At 33.7% G+C, this 23,449-nt stretch overlaps 1 protein-coding gene and 1 long non-coding RNA gene across 2 annotated transcripts in view; both read right to left on the reverse strand.

The window, feature by feature from the left end:
• Positions 1 to 1,446, reverse strand: part of LOC146997891 (uncharacterized) — a 36,102-nt gene extending 34,656 nt beyond the window's left edge. The window contains exon 1 of the long non-coding RNA XR_015040110.1: positions 622 to 1,446. This is a non-coding gene — a long non-coding RNA (uncharacterized LOC146997891). The remainder of the gene's footprint in view (positions 1 to 621) is intronic.
• Positions 1,447 to 7,636: 6,190 nt separating this feature from the next.
• The window catches only part of LOC146997892 (uncharacterized), a 136,812-nt gene continuing 120,999 nt past the window's right edge, over positions 7,637 to 23,449 (reverse strand). Inside the window, exon 27 of the mRNA XM_085812302.1 lies at positions 7,637 to 9,724. The gene's annotated coding sequence lies outside the window, so the exon portion shown is untranslated. The remainder of the gene's footprint in view (positions 9,725 to 23,449) is intronic.

The raw sequence follows: 23,449 nt of genomic DNA on the forward strand, positions 1-23,449 counted from the left end.
AACGGAAATGAAACTATTTGACATCAAATGATTTTTCCATGGAGTTCGAAACTGCGCAGTGTTGCTTTTTAAAAGGGGCACTCAATTCTGAGTTATTTACCACTGAGCTTCAAAGGTATCGTTTATAAAACATGTAACTAGTTGCTGTGAAACTATTACAGATATTGTTATTAGATGCTTATTATTTTATGAACATAAATGATATAGTTCGCAGATTTCATCTGGTACGTTCACTAACCTTCCATGAGGAGCTATGCAAAATTAAATTGTATTTTAATATTTAACAGCCATAAATAATGTTTAAAACATTTGATTAAATTTGTAGATCGCTAAAATCTGTGCGATTTGTAAAATCGCTAAAATCTGTGCAACCGTCTACCAAAGTAGCACCGGCAGGGGCGTAGCTAGAGGGGGCCATCTGTCCCCGGGCGCAGAATCCAAGGGGCGCCGAACTGATGTTACGACATTTTAGAATTAAATGTTTTCCATCCTTGGCAAGCAGTAGGGGGGCGAAATCTTCAGTTGTCCCTGGGCGCTGAAAACCCTAGCTACGACTCTGAGCACCGGAGCTTTCAATAAATGTAGATATTTTTTTAATTATATGGGGAGAATATATCTTACCTTGACGTCTGTGAACACACTTCATAATATGGCTGAAGAATTTAGTGTCTTGAGGAATACGTAAACTAGTCCAGCTGACATTAAACATTTAATGAAAATTATTGACGACTTTTACAGACTATGAAAATGGACAACAGGAGCACGAATATTTACAGAAAAGTTGTCACAATAAAAAAAATAAAAAACAAAATTTCTTGCGTCTTTAGAACGTGGTAAACATCTTTTAACATCTTGCACCTCTTTTGTTGTCATGGCGGCCTCGTATGCGTATTATTTACAAAAGCAATTCTATCAGAAAGCTGGTAGCGCCATCTGTCGGTCGTGAAAGATGACATCTCACAAATGCGTATCTAATATGTACTTTACGAAATAGAAGTTTGCTAAAATAAGATGCAGAGTTTTATGAAGACACTCTGCGTGTTTTGTCTCAAAGCTAGAAATGGAAAGACACTGAAAAATAAATTTTAGCCTTTCATACGTAACTATTCTGCAGATTAAAGTATTTATTATGTTTTATACCATTAAAAAATAAAAATTCTGTATCTTTACATGTAAAGTTAGAGGAGATATTTATGACCATACACACACAGACCTTTTTTTTTGTTTTGTTTGTTTCCGGCATTTTACTGAAGTTGACCATGATATTTGAGAACGAATTTAAAGAACAGCTACCAAACAGAAATCGTTCGGTTTTGGAATTAATGATTTCTGTTCTGCTTTTAAGGCATGACTAATTCATTAATCTAAAGTATTCGAAATGCTACTTGCATTAGACGCAAGCTAGTGGAGAACTTTCTAAAGAAACTGGTTAGTACTGGTTAGCAAGTGAAACCAACGACGATCCTATGCAGCAAGCCCCTTTCGTCGTCGTAAATCGACGTCAGAACAAACTAACACACTGAAGTGTTATAACACAGATCGATATGAGGTTGTTCAGAGTATACAATGCGTATGTACACTGAAGCAAAAAATAAATAAATAAATAAAAAATAAAATGGGATAGCTCTATATCTCCCGTTCTACTGGGCCAAATGACGAAATTCAAATTGCATTTTTCATGTCTTGGAGCCTCGGCTTAGGATATGTATTAGATTTATATATAGCATTATTCTAATGTAAGTATTTTGACACATAATCGGACTTTTTCTGATATGACATGCCAATTTTTTTTCCATAGCTCAATTCTGCGACTCAAATTATGCCTAAATATTAAATTCTGTAAAATGTAGCGAGAAATTTAGGGAGAAATTCAAAAATTTATCTTGGCGCATTTTTTAGTTTGCGCCAATAATTCACTTGGCGAACTTCTTAATTTAGAGCAACCTATTTTCCTATCCTTTTCTTTATTGCACACGAACGAAAAAAGTCATCGTTCATACTTTCAAATAATTTCAACAAAGTGCGTAAACCGCATTTGGCGCTATTATCGCTTATAACATGTATGCCAAATTTCAAAACGCATCAATATGTAAATTCATGTATATCTTAGAAACTTTGAATAAAATACTCTAATTCTTTGCACGTATGCCTAGAAATACATCTACTTTAAGATTGATATTAAAAACTTTATAGGTTATAATACAAAAATGTTTTCGAAAAATTTATGAAAAATATTTAAAAATACAAATTTAAAAAATAACTCATAAAAATGTCATGAATTATATTTGGATTAAGCCTAAACTTCGAATTAAGGAAGAAGGAATCAAGTAAGTTTCATAAAAAAGAGATATTAATAAACATATATCAAATTCAATTAACATTGCAGAGTTAAAATTTAGGAGCTAATTTTTTAGAAACTACTCGTGCAATTTTACAAAACTTGGCACTTTGGCGTAATATGAGTCGCAGAATCGAAATGTGGAAAAAAATTGGTACGTTATTTCAGAAAAAGTCACATTTTGTATCAAAATACCTATGTTAGAATGATGCTATATATAAATCTAATACATATCCTAAGTCATTCTTTCGAGACATGAAAATGCAAGTTGAATTTCGCATTCGGACCAGTAGAATGGGTGATATAGAGCTTTATTTGGATAGGGGGAGGGGGCGCGCGGTGTATATAATTGGTTATATACACCAGTCACCGATATCTGTGGAAACTTCAGTGTTTTTAACCCATAGAATGGCAGATGTTTATGATTAAAGCTACATTCGTTCTGATCTAATATTGAGAGCTTTTGAAATTGACCACAAGATTCCGGAAGTAAAAGTGAAATTTGGGTATTTTTACACATAATTATTTGATGAAAATACAATAATTACCACAGTTTGAGCAAAGGATTGACAAAACTTCGAGTGGACATGATCAGCTTCACCTGGCAAGAATCGCTTCAGGAAATAAGAGTGTAGCGTTACATCAAATGTTAACTGGGACTCAATACTGGAGTCTCAATAAACGTCAGAGTGAGGAGAGTCAACGTTTTGCTTCCTTCTATTGGCCAATCAGATTAATTCCCCCGATTAATTTGGAGCACAAATCTACGCAGCTATTTTGGGATCGGAATTTCAAGTACCGGGTTCTTCTTCCCTGCAAACAATTAGCTGGTCTGGCCAATCGCATTGCTATGCTTTGGAGCAGATGGAATGATTTCCACTTGGAGATTCATCGATTTCACTTGCCAACAGGAAAGTGTACATATTTTGATGGTTTCAAAAGGGTATAGTGTTTGTTAAGCTAGCATTCAGTGGATCACATAGTAACATTTTGTACGCATTTTCCTTGATGGTTTAACCTACCTATACTCTAAATTCATTGTGTTGGATTTAACTACTTAAAGGGCAATCTGCCTGCCACAAAGGTTTAGCTACTCCAAATTATGGTTAAAAAAAACCTCAGCTAAATTTGAACTCTTGCCATGTTGCCCGTGTTATCAGTTCTCAAACTTATCGAGTATACCTGATAGTTGTTTCTTATTCAGATAATGATTTTTGAAATAATTAGACCAAAGGGCGTTAACCCAGAAGGACTATTAATTTCGTTTTAGCATTTTGCGTTGGTTCACTATAAGTGTCGCTTCAAATTGTTACCACCTAATATTAGAGCCCTGTGTTATATTTAATCGGCGCGGACGTTATGTGAAAAATTGCGAACGAAGAAATAAAAAGGATAAACAGAAATGCCGTAGCGATGAAAACCTTATTTGGGTGGTGTATACAAGGCAAATTTTCTCATCAGGCTTTTTAATCCATGATGCATGTTTAAACGTAAGTGTAGAAGAGAAACTTTTAAAAAGCTTCGAATCGTTTTGGGATATTTAATCTATAGGAATTAAAAATATTTCCGACGAAGAACAAAATGAAATGGCCTTACAAATATTTAACAATTCGATTACACAAAAAGGATCAGATATGGAGGAGGAAGCTGTACAAATATATCATAAAGCCAATGATATAATAAAGAGGGCATCAATGACTCTGACCAAATGGAATTCAAATTCGGATACTTTAAAGAACCAATACAAATCAAGTAAAAACTTCATTAGCTTTAAATTGCCTGACTGTGATTTCCCCTCAAATATTCTTGGACTTCATTGGGATACAATTAAGGATACCTTCTGTTTTAATGCTCAAGACGTTATTGATTTCATCCAGTCAAATGACCAAACAAAATGTTGTATTTTCAAAGCCGCTTCAAAAATCTTTGATCCTTTTGGGTTATTATAAGTGCTATTTGGACTTTTATTCATTTAGTTTGTTTGTGATATAACTTATTCTTATTTCGTGGTATATTTTGTGAAACACGAGAAGATAGAATTAAAGTTAACAAAAAAAAAAAAAAAAAAAAAAGAAAGAAAGGAAAGCTTTCAGATTTTATATTATACCCAAAAGGGCTTTTTTTCACGTTTTGTGTGTTTCCTTTACATATTAATTATCATGTTCTTCGCACTTAAAACACATAAAATTCGATTCGACAGCAATACCACAAAATATTTTAACACATCAAAACAGCATATCTTTAGAATTTCCGATACACAGTCTCACGCGCTGGAGATAAAAATGTTTCCCCCCCCCCGCACAGTGCTACCATTGCTTGCTTTGAAATCGTAGAGTTCTGTTAATCAGAAATTCGTTAAAGTTCAACAAAATTTTAAATAGATAATAAAAAAAATTCAAAATTCAAATTTTGGGCCCATGTTCGGTTGGAGGACAATGCTAATCCTAAAGTATTATCTTTGCAAATTTCATAGTTCTGCTTAATTATTATAATCTAATACTATCAAGAATAATTTTCTACCCGAATTTTTACATTTATCTAGCTTTCAACCAAAAAATTAGTATAATTTGTTTTAGTGTTATTTGTTGTGTAACACCTCCCTTTACGTAAAAAGAATCTGATTTGTTTATTTCATTATTCAAGCATTTTCACTTAAAAAATTTTCAGCCTGTATTTTGTTTGGGAGTGAAATAGAACTTAATATTTAGAGCTGGAAATGAACTTTGTAATGACAAAAGGCTACAAAAACGGACGCAATGGTATTTTGCCCTCATTCACTTCTTATTGAAAACTCGTATTGTCGCTACACCAAATATTTATGTATTTTCAAAATTTCACTAAATATTACGTAGAATATTTAGTGTTACCAAGGGTTTGAAAATGTTACCATTGTTACCCTTGGTTAACAACGTACCAAGGGTACACTGCAACGAAAATTTGACATCTACCCCTTAGGGAGAAGTTCCCTTTGTCGGTCACTTTTCATTCGAACCCCGTTTATTACGCCAATGTATGAGCCTTATGTTTTATCATTTTTCAAGGGACCTATGACTAAAGTTGCCCTCTGTTGGTTATTTTCAATTTATCTCGAGTGTTACGGAGAGAGTGAGCTATTTCGGTTAATACATGTACTTTCAGGAAGCATTGTATATTCTTCAAATGTTTGCTGGTATGCAACATTCTCTAAAATCACATTATAAATAAGAGCATAATGCTTTTAAATATATTTCTATGTCACTGAAAATTTCGAAGCTTGCGTTAATTTTTATTAAAACTAATTTTGGATTGATTCGATCGCATTTCGAGCACAAGAAGGAAAACTTTTTCGCTTAACACTTTCCGGCACGCTACCTTTTAAAGTTGGAGTTTTGATTAAAAAAAAAAAAGGGTAGGCTGTCTAACTAGCCCTAGAGGAGTACACAAGTAAAATTTTGTGAAGATAGCACTTATCTTTTAATTCCGTTTGCATGCCCAAAGTGGAGACACTGATTAAATAACAGCTTCAAAAAAAGTGCTGAAACGAGCATTGTTGTCAATGAACTGACCGATGAGATGCGGAGAAACAAAGAATACAGACTCTCACCTGTCCTAGATTATCGGTGAGCCCGCTCTGGGCACACCTAGGGTTCACCGTTTCATTTTAGGCGAGATTTCAAGGTAAAAATTTAAAACTAATATAGAATAAGGAGATTAACATACTGCAAAAAAAAAAAAAAAAAAATAACATAGAAATTACTTTTGAAACAATTCCTTTTATACCCTAAAGAAGATCTGGAAGATTTCTTTGAAAATGAGGGACTTTAAAAACTAAACATGGCTGAAATATATGGACTGGTTTGTGTTGAGCTGCCATAAGTGCCATATGTGTTGAGCTGCTATAAATAAGGAACGCTCAGAGTAACCTATAAATAATTTTTCATTCAATTTTCTGTGCGTACAGAAGGAAATTTTTAGGTGTGTCCAGACTGGACACACTGTGCCGCAAAGGGTTAAGCAACAATATTCATATCAATACAACCAGGACATGATAAAAAATTACTACAGCATACTGAAATAACATAATAAAAAATCGCTACAGTATACTGAAATAACATAATAAAAAAATCACTACAGTATACTAAAATAACATGATAAGAAATTTGAAATCAATCAGCACTCAATGTAGAAGAATGGTGAGTGGTACGCAATAAACTTACTTAATATTTTATGTTAAATTTGCAGGCATGACGATAACTAAATATTGCTTTTCATTGCTGTCAAAGCTATTAAAAAGGGTTAAGATATTAAAAAAAATAATATTAAGATATTAAAGATAAACAAAGGCTTAATATAAATTAATTATTATAAAAGCTAAATGTAAATTAATAAAAAGGCTAATTAAAAACAATCTTGACAAATTAAATATTTAAATTGCTCACAAATATACGTTTCCCATTTGAACATTTTAATCAACACTGTGTTAGTTAAATACAAATGCATTTTCCGAAGGTGTCACTGATATTTATCACTGAACCAACTGAGAGAACATTTAGAACTCTTTTGTAATTTGCATCAAAACAGATAAATTCAAAGTGTGCAATTTTGCCGTAAAAGTTTTAGATTAAAATATTAAAAAATTCAAACCGAAAAAGTTCACAATTTTTTTTAATGATAGCATGTTTTTTACTTTATGTGTTTTTTAAATATGTTAATTTAAAAAGGTCAAAATTCAAGTGAGTAAATTTCCACAATTTAAAAATTATAGTATGCATATTTGTCCTAAATATTTTATCTTAAAATTCTTAAAGTTAAATGGTTAAAATTACGTAATTTTCATTTTGAATATTCTAGTAGCCTCTTTTGCCCTTTTTTGATTCTTAAATATTCATTTCACATTTTATTTGTTTATTTTTGTTTAAAAAAACCTGAATTTCAGCTTTAAAAATACTATTTAAAAACTACCAATTTATATATATATATATATATATATATATTTGTTTTAAAATGCTAATATGAGCCAAAAAGTTATATATGCTTCAGAGAAATAAATACATATTTATATAAATTTCACAGTTTAAAAACCTTGAAAGTTCTGCAATTAGATAGAAAAAGGATAACTTATTTATTACATAATAGTGAAAGGTGAATGGTTTACAAACATGCAATTTAAATCAGAATCTCTCGAAAAGTCCATATCCATCATGAAATTTGTAATTGTAATACAATTTCAGAAAATTAAAGAAAAGTCGTTTAACAAATAATTCATACTTTAAAATACAGGATTTACAAACTTATTAATTCACAGTAAGGGGAACGAAGACCATAAAAAATAACGTTTTATTCCTATCTAATAATACCTATAGCAAATGGTTCACTATATGCTGCTGCAATAATAATCACAAACAATTTTTGTAATTAAATAGTAACCATAACAATACGAGATACTACGAAATCGTAGCACCCATATAATGCCATCTAGTCCAACTGTGCACAAAAATAGGAAAAACTAAAGCAAGTCAGAATTTTTCCTTGCTGTAGTATTTCGTGACCCAAAGTGGGCCTCCATTTATATCCATTTACAGTAAGATTTACATTTCCATACATTGGTCAAACATTAACATTCAAGCATATATTACTGCAAACTGTCAAAACAGCAGAGTGTGCTATGAAGGATTTCAACAAGGGTGTGTTTCTTCATTACATATATACAAAAAATATCTCGCTACACAAGTAATAATAATATTATTGCAAATAATAATGATTTAGTATCACAAGAATAACAGTCTTTTTTGGGAGAACAATTTACTACAATATCCAAGTAATAAACTACATTAAACAACATGGTCTCGCAGAACAGATCTAATTCATTAATTTTAATTAGTTTCGCTAGCAAAGCTTTTATAAGTAGAACTGAGTAAGTTATATTCTCGTGTACTTTTAGGTCAATTAATGTCAAAATTATAATTTATAAGTATAATATGGGCATACTATACATATAAATACATATATAATATATATATATAAAGTAATTAAAAGTAAATTAAAAAGCCTAAAACTTGCGCTAGAGCTGCAAAGTAATAAACCAATAAATTATAATAAGAAATCTTCCCATATACCATCTCCAAGGACACAAAATACTATTCTAAAAAAACTTTTTTGGTTTTAAATTTTATGGTTTTAAATTTATATTTCTTGGAGATGGTATATGGAAAGATTTCTTATTATAAATTATATATATATATATATAATTGTTATTCATGATTTAATTCAAGTCCCCGTTAAACATTTTTAACAATTTACATTCAAGTTACTTTAAAACAATTTTAGAAATTGAACTTACTAACTATGGATTCACTCTTTTAAGATAATTCTACTAAAATTAATTATAGGAGATAATATAATCAATATTTCTTTAGTAAATATATATATATATATACAATCCCTTTGTTTTCAAATTATTTTCAATCTACAGCTAAGTAATGATCATTTTCGAAGCAGCTGTGTGATGCCATTTTTAATAAGCAAACTATAACTGATGATTGTATTCTACAAAACATAGAATTTGCCATTAATAAAATAAATAAACTTCGACACACTTCAATCTGTGAAAATAAATAGTTTTCCACACACTTCAATCTGTGTATTGCTTCGTTTTGAATAATTTTTGTAATAACAAATTTTAAAAAGTAGGAAAGAATCGTAATAGAGGATTCTTGGAATATTACTATAAAATCCCAAGTATTCTGGAATCGTACTTTCTCCTCTTATACATAAACAACTGCACATCAACAGCAAATTTCGCGATTAGTACTGTATTTAAAAAATGAGTTTGGACGTTGTAATAAATTTTACTCTTCGCCATTTAACGCATTTTGATTAATTCTATTCAAAAGGTGCTCACAAATTTTTCTCCTTTGCCACTTTTTGGCTTTCTATGAATTATAAGCAAACTTCTGAATTTCATTTATACCCTCTCCCAAAACATAATTTTTTTTACACTGTTGCACTTCACTTCGTGAATTTGTAATACATTTTCTGGCATCGGTATGGAGACTGCACAGAAATCACCTCTTCTTCTAATATGCACATTTCACAAAGTTTTTTTGCAAAAATATTTCTTTTTTCCCCTTAACCACAGAAGTTTTACAGAAGTTTTTGGCGCCTTTTATGTGTTCCTTTATACTTTCTACCATGTGTTGGTCTTCAGAAAAAGATGGCGACAGAAAAAAAAAGCTGGAATGATGGATAAGAAGCCATTGCTAAGTGGACTAACGGGAGCACCCGATTTGGTAAGATCACGCCTCATCATCATAATACGATCGATCACATGTATGACGCCATTGACAGTTTGAACACCTGGGCGGACAATACGAGCTGGACGACCTTCCCATTCCAACAACAGTTCACCTAAATTCAAAAGATAGTTAAATATTTAGTCCATATTTAAATAAATATTTATTCATTCATTTAAACACAAAAAACATAACATTATTAAGGGAACATTGTTACATAACGGAACATTGTTATTTAAATATTAGCTTTGCTTATGGCAGAAAATTAAGATATTGATTAAACACAAAGAACAAAATGCTATTAACAGAACACTGTTAGCAGAACATTGTTACATGACGGAGCATTGTTAACATTGTTATTTATTATTTCCTTATGAAGATTAAGATATTAGCTGAATTGACAGAAAACTTGGAATATCATTAGGCTTACCAGACATCCTCTTTTGACCGGAACTGGCCTCGTCTGATGATGTGGTACTTGCGTCCCAGCCAGTTATTCATATTTTCCCACTTACGTATTTTAATTTTAAAAGTTCGACATACACACAAATGACATTAATACAAGCCTATGAGTGCTCACAACATTTTAGGATGAATTCTTTCTGGAACTGAAGCATGGGAAAATTGTTTTGATGGAGCAGAACCTTTTATTTGGATATACAGCAGTGAATGAACATGGTCTGCAACAGAAGCTTTGGGTGAAAGTATAAATGAAAAGAAGTTCTCTCAAATAATGCAATAAGCATGGATCCTCTTTTTGATGAAGTCAATGACTGTAAAAGCTTTATTGCCAGCTCGTTGGAAAATCTGGACTGGGACAATGCAGGAAAATAAATACAGTCAAAAGTCGTTAATTCGGACACCCATAATCTGGAATCCGAACCTCAAAGCTAAAAACTTTCTGCGCATGCGTCGCTTGCGCGTAACACCTTTACGACTGCGCATATGTGTGTGCGCAAGCGCAGAATATGTTTACGCATGTGCGTTTAATGTATAACGGACGGTATAAGCTAAAATTATCTAATTATCTATTTCAGTTAATGTTGATGATTGCGTTGTTCCTTAATCTTCGAAATGGATCCGGCTTATTATTTTTTGCAGACTCTTAGAGCAATTTTACAAAAGTAAGCTTGAACTTTTGATTATGTCAAATAGAATTTCTGATATATATTTACTAATATGTAAAGGAGCATCAAAGCGAAAGTACGTTTCGAGGTCCATTAAACAAAAAAATGGATAAAGGCATATCAATGAATTGGAAGTTGATCTGTCAGTACTATCCTTATCTTCAGGGCAGATGTTTTTATTTTATTTGGCTTATAATTCCTTACTAAATGTAGTATTTCACCTCGATGTACTCCGTCTTTGATATGATTTAAATCAAATTCCTTGTCATTATAATTCACTTCCAATAGCGAAGAAAGTGACACAGAGGTTATTGAAAACGAAAAAATTTCGATTGACAAATTAGTCGGTATTCTCGACACAGCAATTATAGGACTTGAACAGCGGAACTTTGCAACTGAACAAGAAATTATGTCTAGTTATAGAATTAAAGAGAAAGTATTATCACATAAAAAACAAAGCAACTTAAACAACTTACATTGAAATAAATGTTTAATAAAGTAAACAAATAAATATTAAGCTTTTTTTTGTAAATTTTGATACCCTTTAGATCATAATTGTTCTTTATTTCATAAATTATGGTTTCATATTTTTAATTTTATAATTTCTGCATGCCATCTTACAAGATTTATACTGATAATCTATAATCCAGAAAAATAGATAATCCCGAATCGCCGAAGTCCCGACGGGAAAAAAAAAAAAAAAAGAAAAGGACATTTCTTTGCCCTATCTGATTCAAATTGCATAAAAACACTTTCAGCATGGCACCAGGCGAAACAGAATTCTCATTAATGAATATAATAATAGCTGAATGAAGCTTTACTAACAGGGTTGCCACTCAAACAGGAGAATGAAATTCCCTGACTTTTCCAGGTTTTTCAGGTGTGTTTCAAGAAAATTCCAGTCTATACATGTAATGTCCGTTGGCTGTGCTAAGAGGTAAATTAATTATATTATTACTTGTATTGTGCATCAAATTCACTTATTTATTAAATAAATCCCAGAGGACATTTATTCTTAATTATTCTTGGTATACTTTGTTTGATAATTTTGTTTACTTTTCCACTTAAGAAACTTCATAAAATTTAAGATATATACTGTTGTGTGCGTACGGGTTCGTTATGAAATGAATGCTCAAGTCCGATGAAAAATGAACAAAAATTTATTATTATCACAACAAAAATGCTTAAATTTTCTCAAATTATCATGCAGTATTACAATATCTCACAGTAGTTATCTTTTAACTACTCAAATGTCCAATAGAACGTAATTCAAAACAGCTAAAGAAAGCTAATCCGCGAATTCGCTACAATCAACAAGAGCAGTTTTCTAAACAACAACAAACTAAGCAACTACTACAAACTGAGATGTTTTCCTCCTTTTATAAGATTTTAAAATCATGCACTAGAATTTTCCGGTACTTTCTCGAAATCAAAAAGAGATATTTATTTATTTAATGCACGTGCTCTTGTATTTTCAATTTTCCGGCTTAGCTTTCTTTTAATATTCGTCACGCGCTGCACTGTGCGAGAAATAAAACCATTTAATTTATAATTGAACTAACATTAGCTTTTTAAATACCAAATTCGTAACACTGCCCCCTTCCCAAGGACTGCACGTCCCGGGCAGTACAATCCCTGGACAGGAAGCTAAACTTACAACTGTGGCATAAATGCATTAATAAGCATTACATTACAATAATAAACAACATGAACAATAAATGCAATAAATAAAACAAATCAAATGCTTAATGCAAATCAAATACTAAATACAAATCAAATCAAATACACATTTAAAAACAAAATGGACCATGGTCTCATACTATTTACAATTATTTACATTATGTACTATGGCCATAGGTGCGAGCTAACCTGTCATAATGAACAACTTTAGGTTTAGAGTTCGAAGACTTACGGATCCGAACCACGTCGTCATTCAGTCTGTTCAGCACTGTATATGGACCAACCGAAGGTGACTGTAATTTAGGACTAAGTCCTTTTCGTTGAATCGGCTTCCACAACCACACCTTGTCTCCTTTGTTGTATCTATGTCTAGTAGCTCTCCTGTTGTATCTGGACTTCCCTTTCCCTGTCGCCAGGCTCACTCGCTTTCGTACGGAACGGTGCGTCACTTCAAAACGGGCCTGGACATCTTGGATGTATTCCTCAGGCGATGAAGGCGCATCCGTATGGCGATCAAACAGGCGGTCACAAGGCAGACGAAGGTCACTACCGAAGAGCATTTGTGATGGAGAACAGTTGGTAGTCTTGCGTTTCTTTTCGACCCTAGTATGATTTCGGCAGCTTCCCGAGCTGGGTCTTTCGGACAAGGCGTCGGCATTTCCAGGTGAGGACCCCTTCTAAGGATGGATAGTCACGTCTTTAGATCCTGAAAGCAGTTTATCGTTTCTGAAGTCTAAGGAAAAATTGTGTTTCCTTAAAAAGTCCAGTCCGAGTATGCATGGATCTGTAATATCCACCACATATGCCGTGTGATGGTAGGCGGCACTTCCAAACGTAATGTTCACGTTTAACTTCCCAGCTATGTCGATCTTGTCACCACACGCAGTCTGAAGGGTAACAGAGGATGGCGTCCAAATAAGTTTATCTTTAAACTGTTGAGCTAAATCTCTCCGAATGATGGTAACATTAGCTCCCGTGTCAATGATCATATTGCAAGGAACTCCATCGAAATGGCCATTGATGGACAGTCCGTTACTGTTGCCACTCACTGTAGAAATCTTGAGCGCTTTAAAACAAGGTTTTTCATTCCATGGCAACCTCTGTTCCTCGATATGGTCATTCATTTGTTTCCTCCATTGTCGCTGGGAAATGGTCTCAATTTTCGTGCTTCGGGGTATTCTGCAGTTCCTTCGCACGTGGCCTTCTGCTCCACAGTTCCAGCACTTTGGTTTCTTGTCAGTCCTTTTCCTTCCCGTGACATTTAATTGTATGTTTAAATCGTATGCCTTATTTTCCGTGCTCTAGAGTGTTCTGCAGTTCCTTCGTAGGTGGCCTTCAACACCGCAATTCCAGCACTTTAGCATCGGTTTCTTTTCACCACTATTCCATCTTAAAGCATTCACTGGTCTTGTCAACTCATCCGTTTTATTATCCGTGCCCTGGGTGTTCTGCAATGCCGTCGTAGGTGACCTTCAGAACGACATCTCCAACACCTTACAGCCACTTTGTTCTCACTGCTACCCCGTATCAAAGCATCGACTTGTCTGGATAAATCATCTAAACGAGCCATCAATTGATCCCCTGGCTCGTGGACTCGCACAGCTCTGACTGGGTAGCTATCCCTAAGAGTTGCTTGCTGGGCTGCCTCAAATTTCATGGCATACACTAAAGCGCTTTTCAGATCTTTAACATCCGCCATTCGCAGTGCTTTCTGTATTTCAGGGTCCCGGATGCCATCGATGAAATATTGCAGGGACAGGATTTCCCTTGTTTCTCTCGGGCACTCCGAAAAGGCGTGATGTGACAGCCTTTCAACATCCGTGGCGAGCTCCTGAAGTGTTTCGGTAAGCTTCTGTTGACGGGATTTTAATTGGAGCCTGCTGTAGTCTTTTAAACATTTCTCCCCGAAGCGCAGCTCCAAGGCGCCGGACAGAGCTTCGAAATCTAACCTTTTGTTTTCGGGAAGAGTCTGAAGGATATCCGCTGCGTCGGCTTTTAAAGAAGCGGCGAGATGACAGGCCTTAGCTTGGGAATCCCATCCATTCGCATCCGCAACGATAGAAAATTGTGTTTTATACACCTGCCAGGAGGTCTTCCCATCATATGTAGATAACTTCAGAGAGGGACGAGCAGGCATAGGTAGAAATTTAAAGCCATCACTATTGTTCCCTGCCGTCGCTACGAATTTCTTTAAAATATCCACTTCTTTGGCTACTGCAGAAACCCTATCATCAATTTGTTGCTCGATTTGGTGTTGGACGGCACAAACTCTTCCTTCAATTCATTCCTCCATAGCAGAAACTCTCCCTTCTATTTGTTCTTTAACGGAGGAGACTCTTTCTTCAATTTCTCCAACCTTACTTTCGACAGAGTCTATTCTACCTTCTATAGCCTCGAATTTGTTTTCTATTACGCAGGTAATTTCTCTTTTCATTTCCTCTTGACCTGCTTTCATCTCGCCTTTACTAGATTTCATCTCGTCTTTAACGGATTCCTGTCCCGCTTTCATTTCTTCCTGTCCCGCTTCAATCTTTTCCTGATTAGATTTCATCTCCTCTTTCATTTCTTCTTGACCTGTTTTCATTTCCTCTTTAAATGCAGCAAAGGCTGATATCAGCTGTCTTAACTGCTTTTCCATCGCTCTTGTGATTGGCATTCAAATCCCACTTCTGATACCAAAAATTGTTGTGTGCATACGGGTTCGTTATGAAATGAATGCACAAGTCCGATGAAAAATGGACAAAAATTTATTATTATCACAACAAAAATGCTTAAATTTTCTCAAATTATCATGCAGTATTACAATATCTCACAGTAGTTATCTTTTAACTACTCAAATGTCCAATAGAACGTAATTCAAAACAGCTAAAGAAAGCTAATCCGCGAATTCGCTACAATCAACAAGAGCAGTTTTCTAAACAACAACAAACTAAGCAACTACTACGAACTGAGATGTTTTCCTCCTTTTATAAGATTTTAAAATCACGCGCTAGAATTTTCCGGTACTTTCTCGAAATCAAAAAGAGATATTTATTTATTTAATGCACGCGCTCTTGTATTTTCAATTTTCCGGCTTAGCTTTCTTTTAATATTCGTCACGCGCTGCACTGCGCGAGAAATAAAACCATTTAATTTATAATTGAACTAAGATTAGCTTTTTAAATACCAAATTCATAACAATACATTGGATAACAATTGTATGTTTTATTTAATTATTACTCATGATCATCACCAGTTCAACACGAGCCTAATCTGGTCCTAATAAATCACAAAGCAATGCTAAATAGTTAGGTTAGATTTTAGATAAATTTAATTTGTGTGAGTTGTCTTCGTAAAAGGCACCTTAACACTTGAAAACACAAGTATAATTATAATAGAAGTTGTTTTCTCCACTGAAGATTGAGATTAGAATCTGCCCAATCTGGAATAAAATAAGGCTTTTTTTGCAGACATTCTGTAGCTAAACGAAAGAAAGAAATCTATTTAATGTTTTTTTTTTTTTAATAAATTGAGGTATTTTATATTTATTTCGCAGCATACATTAGGAAAAAAATATGTTAATTAAATTTCGTGATGGTATATCATCATACTGCTAGAATTAATTTCAGGATTATGCCACAGAAAATTTCCTGAAATTTGGAAATATTATTTACTAATAATAAATAAATTTAGAGCATTAGCAACATTAAATGATATGAATAACATAAACATAATTACTTAAAAATTGAATTAGAATAATCAACGATATTTTAGCGAATATAGTTATATTACATCATTAGACTGATTACTATTTTTTTATTTTACTGCAAAATGACAAGGTATTTATTAAAAAGAAAAAAAAAAAGGTTTAAAAAGATTTTGAGGTATAATTCTAGTATACGGCCTTGACACGTTTTTGAAAATTGTCGCCAAGACCAAAATGACCCATTTACTGCTCATCATCATTTCGCCAAATCCCGTTGTACCATACATCTAACCAAAGAAGTACCTAGAATGCTATCGTTCTTGTCAAAAGTAACGTAAGATACTATGAAAATGCCAAAGAACAACGATAATGATATGTAAAAAACTGCAGTCACCTCTATGTTTTTTTTAATTTTACTCAGGCGCTAATGTAATATCTTGCCACTTTTCTATTCAGATACTTTAGGCTTCTAAAGTGAAATGCGAATCATTTTATATCATATTTACATAAAATTAGGTATTGTTACGGATTTTGCATTTATTTAGTTTGCTATTTTTAATAGAATTGTTATTAAAAGTGTTTTATATTCCCGTGCAATGCATCACGAGACTTATTTGAAGAGAAAGCTGCGCCGGAAAAATTAAATACACGAGGCACGTGCATCTAACATTTTAACAATCGATATTTCATAATTGTACTCTTTTAATATCCAAAGAAGTCGAGAAAATAGGAGAAGGTTCTCGTGCGTGATTTGAAAAGCTTATAAAAAGCTGGAAGAAAACATCTCAATTCAGTTGTTTACTTTTTGCTGTTAATGATTGTAGCGAAATCGGATTAGCTTTCTCTGTTTTGAATTAAGTTATGTTGAATGTTTTAGTAGTTCAAAAGATAACTACTGTGAAATATTGGGATGCTGTACAAATATCTCTAAGAAAATTTAAGCATTTTGGTTTCTTATTCATTGCGATAAAAATTAATTGTATTCATTTTTCATCGGACTTGTGCATTCAATTCATTACGAACCCGTACGCTAGCAACAATATTTATCAAATTTACATAAAAGTTTTGTACAGTAAAATATAAAGAATTACCTCGTTTCGATTGCGTTGATCAAAATTCCTTTTTATGCAATGATACTTTGGCTTCAATCATTTTCATTAAACTGTATGTTACTAAATAGGAATTTAATTTTCAAGCGATAATTCTCTTTCTAACAATGCTAGATTCCTCCTTCAGTTACCTTACGGGAGCTGAATGAAATTCTCGCAATGATTTCATTGTCTCTAGAATTTAAAATTCTTGCTCGTTAGCATTACAAATGATATTGCGAAAATGAGCAACATTTGTCAAAGTTAGCTATTCTAAAATGATCCTAAATGTAACTTTCAGTTAACAGATTTAAAGCTGTGTTTCCCAAACATTTATGTTTACAGCCTGCTTTTAGAAACGCAAAGAAACGCATTTTTACAGAAAATATATAAGCATATAAAACAGCAATAATGAGGTTGGATTACTTGTATGTTAATGAAATTAGCAGTAATTGCACTGTAATTTTAGCTAAATCAATAATAAAACATAAATAAGGACGTGTGTTTCCGGTCATCCGTAAAGCTTTTTGTTGCCATTCTGCAAAGCATAAGATAATATTTATTTTTCAAATGTAATCATTTAGCGCAGGGGTATAAAAGAAGTCTGTTGCAAATCGCAATATATTTGTCACCCAACTTTAGCAAACAAGTTATATAAAAGAAATGCATTGCCACTAGCCAAATTAAATATTTACGCTGACCACGCAGCAGATTTTTCTCATTCAACAAAGTGCAGGAATTTTAATTTTCCCTTCAAATTAATTCTTATATTTTTCACAAACTAAGCCGAAAAAAGCCGAAATTCATATAAATTATCTGAACCTATGAAATAACGCTAACCGAATTTATTAGAATAATCTGTACATATAAAAATCTGTGCACGTTTTTCTTTGTTGTGTAATTTGTACAAATGTACACTTTTATTCCGATCTGGGTGAAATTGTGCGCTCTTGACCATCAAAATAAGAAGAAAGCCACCGTCTACACATAAGATTTGGAAAACTCACCATACCGCGTCACCATACTATTGCTCTCACATCACCTGTCTCAGGTTCGCGTTGCCATAGTTGCGCTCCCGCTATGAGTGAACGCCATACCTATTAAGCAAGTTCTAGTTGCTTTTTTACAAAAATAGGTATTCACATTTCTACACAGCCTTAATTTTTAAGTGACGCCACCAATATTAACACGTCGCCAGTGTTGGATTCCCGCTGCCAGTTCCTATTAAAACATTTATCAGAACTACTATTTCGCCTAATTGATTTGGCACACATGTGAGTGCTCCGAGTAGAACAATGAGTTTACTTTAAACTATGTTCTCTGAAATTGTAGAAGATATGACACAAGATAGGAAGGGTATAATTACCCTTTATATTCTTCAGTTTACTGCTATTCCGGCATTTCGGGATACAAACTAAACTCCTAAAAAAATTGCAAAAAAAATTGCCCCAACTGGGGTGGGAAAAAAATTGCCCGAACTGGGGTGGGAAAAATTGCTCAAACTGGGGTGGAAAAAATTGCCCCAACTGGGGTGGGAAAAAAATTGCCCCAACTGAGGTGGGAAAAAATTGTCCCAACTGGGGTGGAATATTGCCCCAACTGGGGTGGGAAAAAAATTGCCCCAACTGGGGTGGGGAAAAATTGCCCCGACTGGGGTGTGGGGTGGGAAAAAAATTGCCCCAACTGGGATGGAAAAAAAATTGCCCAAACTGGGTGGAAAAAAATTGCCCCAACTGTGTGCAAAAAAAATTGCCCGAACTGGGTGCAAAAAAAATTGCCCATTCGCGATTATGGTGAAGAGTCGCTAATCTTAAAAATAGTTTAATCCTAATGAAGCATCAAAGTAAGCACACGGATATAAAATGTACAATAATTTTAAAAACTCTTTAAATTTATGTTATTTCAGTTTTTCATGTCATCCAATATTTCGACGAGAATAGAAATAGGAATTTTTAAAAAATTAAGGATCTTCGATAACAATTATATGGTTGCTCTGTACAAGCATTAGTTTCTTTTGAAGCAGAATTGAAAATGCTTTTAATCTTCTAAGCAATTTTGAGACTGGGCTCAAAAATACATGCAGAATTAAATGATTTCCTTTCGAATCTTTGCATTAGGTTTTCGTCAGCCAACTTCTATGAAAATCAGGCGATTGACCAAGTCAACAAACGGAGCATGTTAACAATGCACATATCAGTTGCTAAACATACTTTGTTCCTGGAAAAGTGGGCGACGAAAAGTAGATGTATTTAATAAATAAAGGTAAACAAAACATTAAATAACACCCATTTGGAAGTAATTTTTTTTAAAAATCTGAAACCTTTCAGATTTTTCGAAATTTCAGTCGCTCCCTTAGACTTCTCCAAAATTTACTGTAGGCGGAATGTTCACATTCATAATCACTGAATTCTCTGAATATAAAGCATTTTGAACAAAAGCAAGCGGATAATTAGTTAACTGGTGGGTATATCCCAGTTGCACTCAGTCTTTTCTACCATGTAACCTTTCACCACTACTATAAAATCATTTTAGTCCTCCCTCCTCTCCAAAACTCGAAAAATACAATATGCATTTATTTAAATTTAGATTACTTTTTATGTGTTTTATAAATTAAGCAAGGAACATAAAAAAAAATTCTGAAAACTTTCAGATTTTATATTGTGCCTAAAGGGACAATTTTGTTTTTCATTTACAGATACATGCGCGTTTCGAGAGCATTTGGACTAACGCATCTTTGGGTTAAAGGCATTAAAACTCATCATAACTTTTAAATTTCCGATAGACAGTCTCGTGCGCTGTAGATTACAATATTTTATTCCGTACGGTGTGTTGCCACCGCTCACTTTGGAATCGTTGAGTTGCAATTCGTTAAAATTTAAAAAATATGAAGCAGATAATTAAAGAAATGTGAAATTCAAGAATAGGGCTTCCAGGTGCCCATATTCGGATGGTAGACTATGTTATTCGAAATCTCATGGCTCTAGGTATCTTTTTCTACAGTGCGAGAAATATATATATATACATCCATGCAGATTCTTTGTTATTTAATTTCTTTAAATATAATACAGGGTGATAATATTTGGTGGCAACAGTTTAAAAAGTGATACAATCGTTGATAGTTACTCGACGCAAAATGCCGTTTTGAGACTAATGTCCCTTCTGGGCTAACCTAGCCCTTGGATCTACTAATAATTGGCAGTCTTACAATAATTGTAAGACTCTAGCTAAATTAAAGTTCCTTTTGCTGGATAGATCCATACCTGAACTGCGAAGTGGCTGTTCGCTAAGATTAACAGTATTAATAACAGTGCGTACGAAGGGTGAAAAGGCTCTTTTATTCAACTCAATAAAGGATTCACCATTGGCATTCCTAGTGCTTAAGAAACTTAGGCAATACTTTTGGCTGTAATTTTTCAATACAGAATTATAAAATTAAAACTAAGCCTAGGCTAAATAATAAGGCAAGACTACACAGTGGTAATTAACGTGAATTGGCTTTTAACCCTACCACCGACATACACAAACCGGGAATTAATATACACGTTTGTAAAATAGCCAACTTGAAATATCAGCGAAACAATGTGGCCAAATGGCAGAAAACACTTTGCTTGAAGTGTCTCAGATGCCAGCTTAAATGGCATCTTTCTACCCTATTTCGCATAATGCGCAAAACTGAAATATAATTCTGGCAGGAAATTACAGAAAATAGAAAAGGTAAATAACTAAACAAAACTGGTTATTTCAAAATCAAATAAGTTCATACAGGCTGATTTCATTGTCCCTAGTTGAGAACCCCTGCTATAATCTGAAAAACGGTAAAAAATAAAACCCATTGTTAGCCCTTCTAAGAGCTGCGGCAACTTTAATAGCCGTCTCGGATTGCTTTAGAAAAATGATTCTTTTAAATTTTTAGTTCAAAGGGGCTTTTTGTCCCTGAGGGACTATTGTTTTCGTTTTGCATTGAAACACTATAAATGGCTGTATCACTTTTTAAACTGTTCCCACCAAATATTATTGCCCTGAATTATATTTGAAGAAATTTAATAATGAAGAATTTGCATTAATGTATGTATGTTTCTTGCATCGTGATAAAACAACAGTACCTAGAACCATGCGAATAGGGGCATCTGAAAGCCCAAATTTCAAATTTGGAATTTGTTTTATTATCGATTTCATATTTTGTAAAGCCCACCAGCGGTCGAGCGGTAAAGTCGCTGAACACTGGTAGTTTGGTCCGAGGTTCGAATCCCACGAACAGGGAGGCTGCATGGGCGTTTTCGTGGTTTTCCCCCATGTGTAACGTGTATACGAGTCAGTTTCCCTTAGAAAGTCCTCCAGGAAGGCATCCCTCCCTTTAGGCAGATAGCTCTCATGTGATTTGCCATAATTGAATAATCCTAATCCAATCCAAAAAAGAAAACTACAAAAATACGTTTTTAAATTATTGCGAAAAATCCAAGAAACGTTTTATCAAAGAACGTTTCTTCTTGGATTTTTCGCAATAACTTTAAAAACAAATTTTCGTAGTTTTTTTTTTTGAGGGGGGGGCTTAAAATAGCTAATCCATGAATTAATTTACTTGCGCCAAAAAATATTTTCTTTTCCTTTAGAGTTTAAAGAAATTTTAAACGATATTCATTTTATGAACTCTTGATAACGTGACCTTCGAACTTCGATACCGGTTTCAAGCTTTGGCGACAGATATATCGCGCATGTGTAGCTGTTTCCCTCTATTATGGAATGGAGCCACGTCTGTTGCAGAGAGGTTTTCCTTCTTTACAATACATATTCTTTGATTCTAACCTCCATGGTAGCGATTTAACCCATTTTGTTTTATACGAGAACAGGTACTTTCTTTAGTTCATGCATTGCACATGCGATTCTCTCGATTCTTGAGGTTGCTGGAAACCAAAAATTGTGGGAAACTTGCTTTGCCTTTCTAAAAGACAATCAAATTGGAGCTGCGAAAATTGGCTCTATGCCAGCTGCCCGAATGATGCTCACATGATACACAATTCGCCAAAAAAGTTATCTCTTCCGAGGTCGGCACAAAAATCGCTTATTTTGGTCAATTTTCGAATTCCCTAACTTTTTCCAGTTTTCCCGGTAACGTGGCAACCCTGTACTAAGCTTCTAAATTAAATATGAACTAAATTGTAGTGAATTTTTTGATACCACTAAAAATAGCAAAGAATTTTCAAAGAAAGCTCACACCAGGAAAACCACTAAAAATAGCAAAGAATTTTCAAAGAAAGCTCACACCAGGAAGTCTCCAATGTTCTAAAATTTACCAAATGTTTCTGAAATATTAGCATGTAAAAGTATAAAGTTAGTCTGAAGTCATGTCATGTCAAGAAGTATCATTATGACCAAAACAGAACAATGTAACTCATAACTCTGTAAAGAAAAACGGCTCTGTATGCCCATGTAAAAAAATAAAAATTTAAAAAAAAATTTTTTTTTTTTTTTTTTTTTTTTTTTTTAAATTTAATACAAATAAATATCCGGAGGTCTGGCTTTAATCTGTGTAAGGCAGTCTCACTATCAGGTCACTATCAGGCCTTCAATTATGACAAAGTTCGTGAGGGCTATATTAGCCTAAAGGATGCCTTCGTGGAGGACTTTCTAAGAGAACTGGATCATATACATGTTAAACATGGTGAAAACCACGAAAAGACCCATTCAGCCAGCCCGTTCGCCTGGAATCAAACCCAGGTCAGATCTACCAGTGTTTAGCGTCTTTATTGCTCCGCTGCTGATGGGCTGTAGCATAAAGGAATCTGTTATATTCTCACTCCAAAGTTGACTGGCTAGGCTACCTACTGACTAATATATCCTTCAGTTGGGACCTAATGCCTGCTAACTGGACCCCAGTCACTTTAGCCACATTAAGTTGTAGGGAAGCCTAAATACATTTTATTAATTTCTCTTTCTGAGTATTATGTCTGAATTGATTTTGTATCGGTTTGCACAAGTGTGTTTTTATTAAATTTAAAATTTTAACAGGGGCTAGACAATGCCATCTGTTTTCATTTGTTAATAAGAGAAGCGATATTTAACGTTTATCATCTGAGGTATAAAAGAAGTAAAATATCCATGGGCAGAAGAAGAAAGGCTAAAGCATTAAATTTCATATTAAAGCATAAAATTAAAATAAATGAATTTTGGGATTTCATTGAGATGGTTCTAACTGGTAAATTCAATAACAAAATTTCTTACATTATAAATAAAGCTAGTCTTTATGGAAACTATCTCTACAG

This window comes from Stegodyphus dumicola, chromosome 3, assembly GCF_044657685.1.
Source record: "Stegodyphus dumicola isolate Sdum_Otavi_A_Nest chromosome 3, ASM4465768v1".
In the NCBI taxonomy this organism is placed as follows: domain Eukaryota; kingdom Metazoa; phylum Arthropoda; class Arachnida; order Araneae; family Eresidae; genus Stegodyphus; species Stegodyphus dumicola.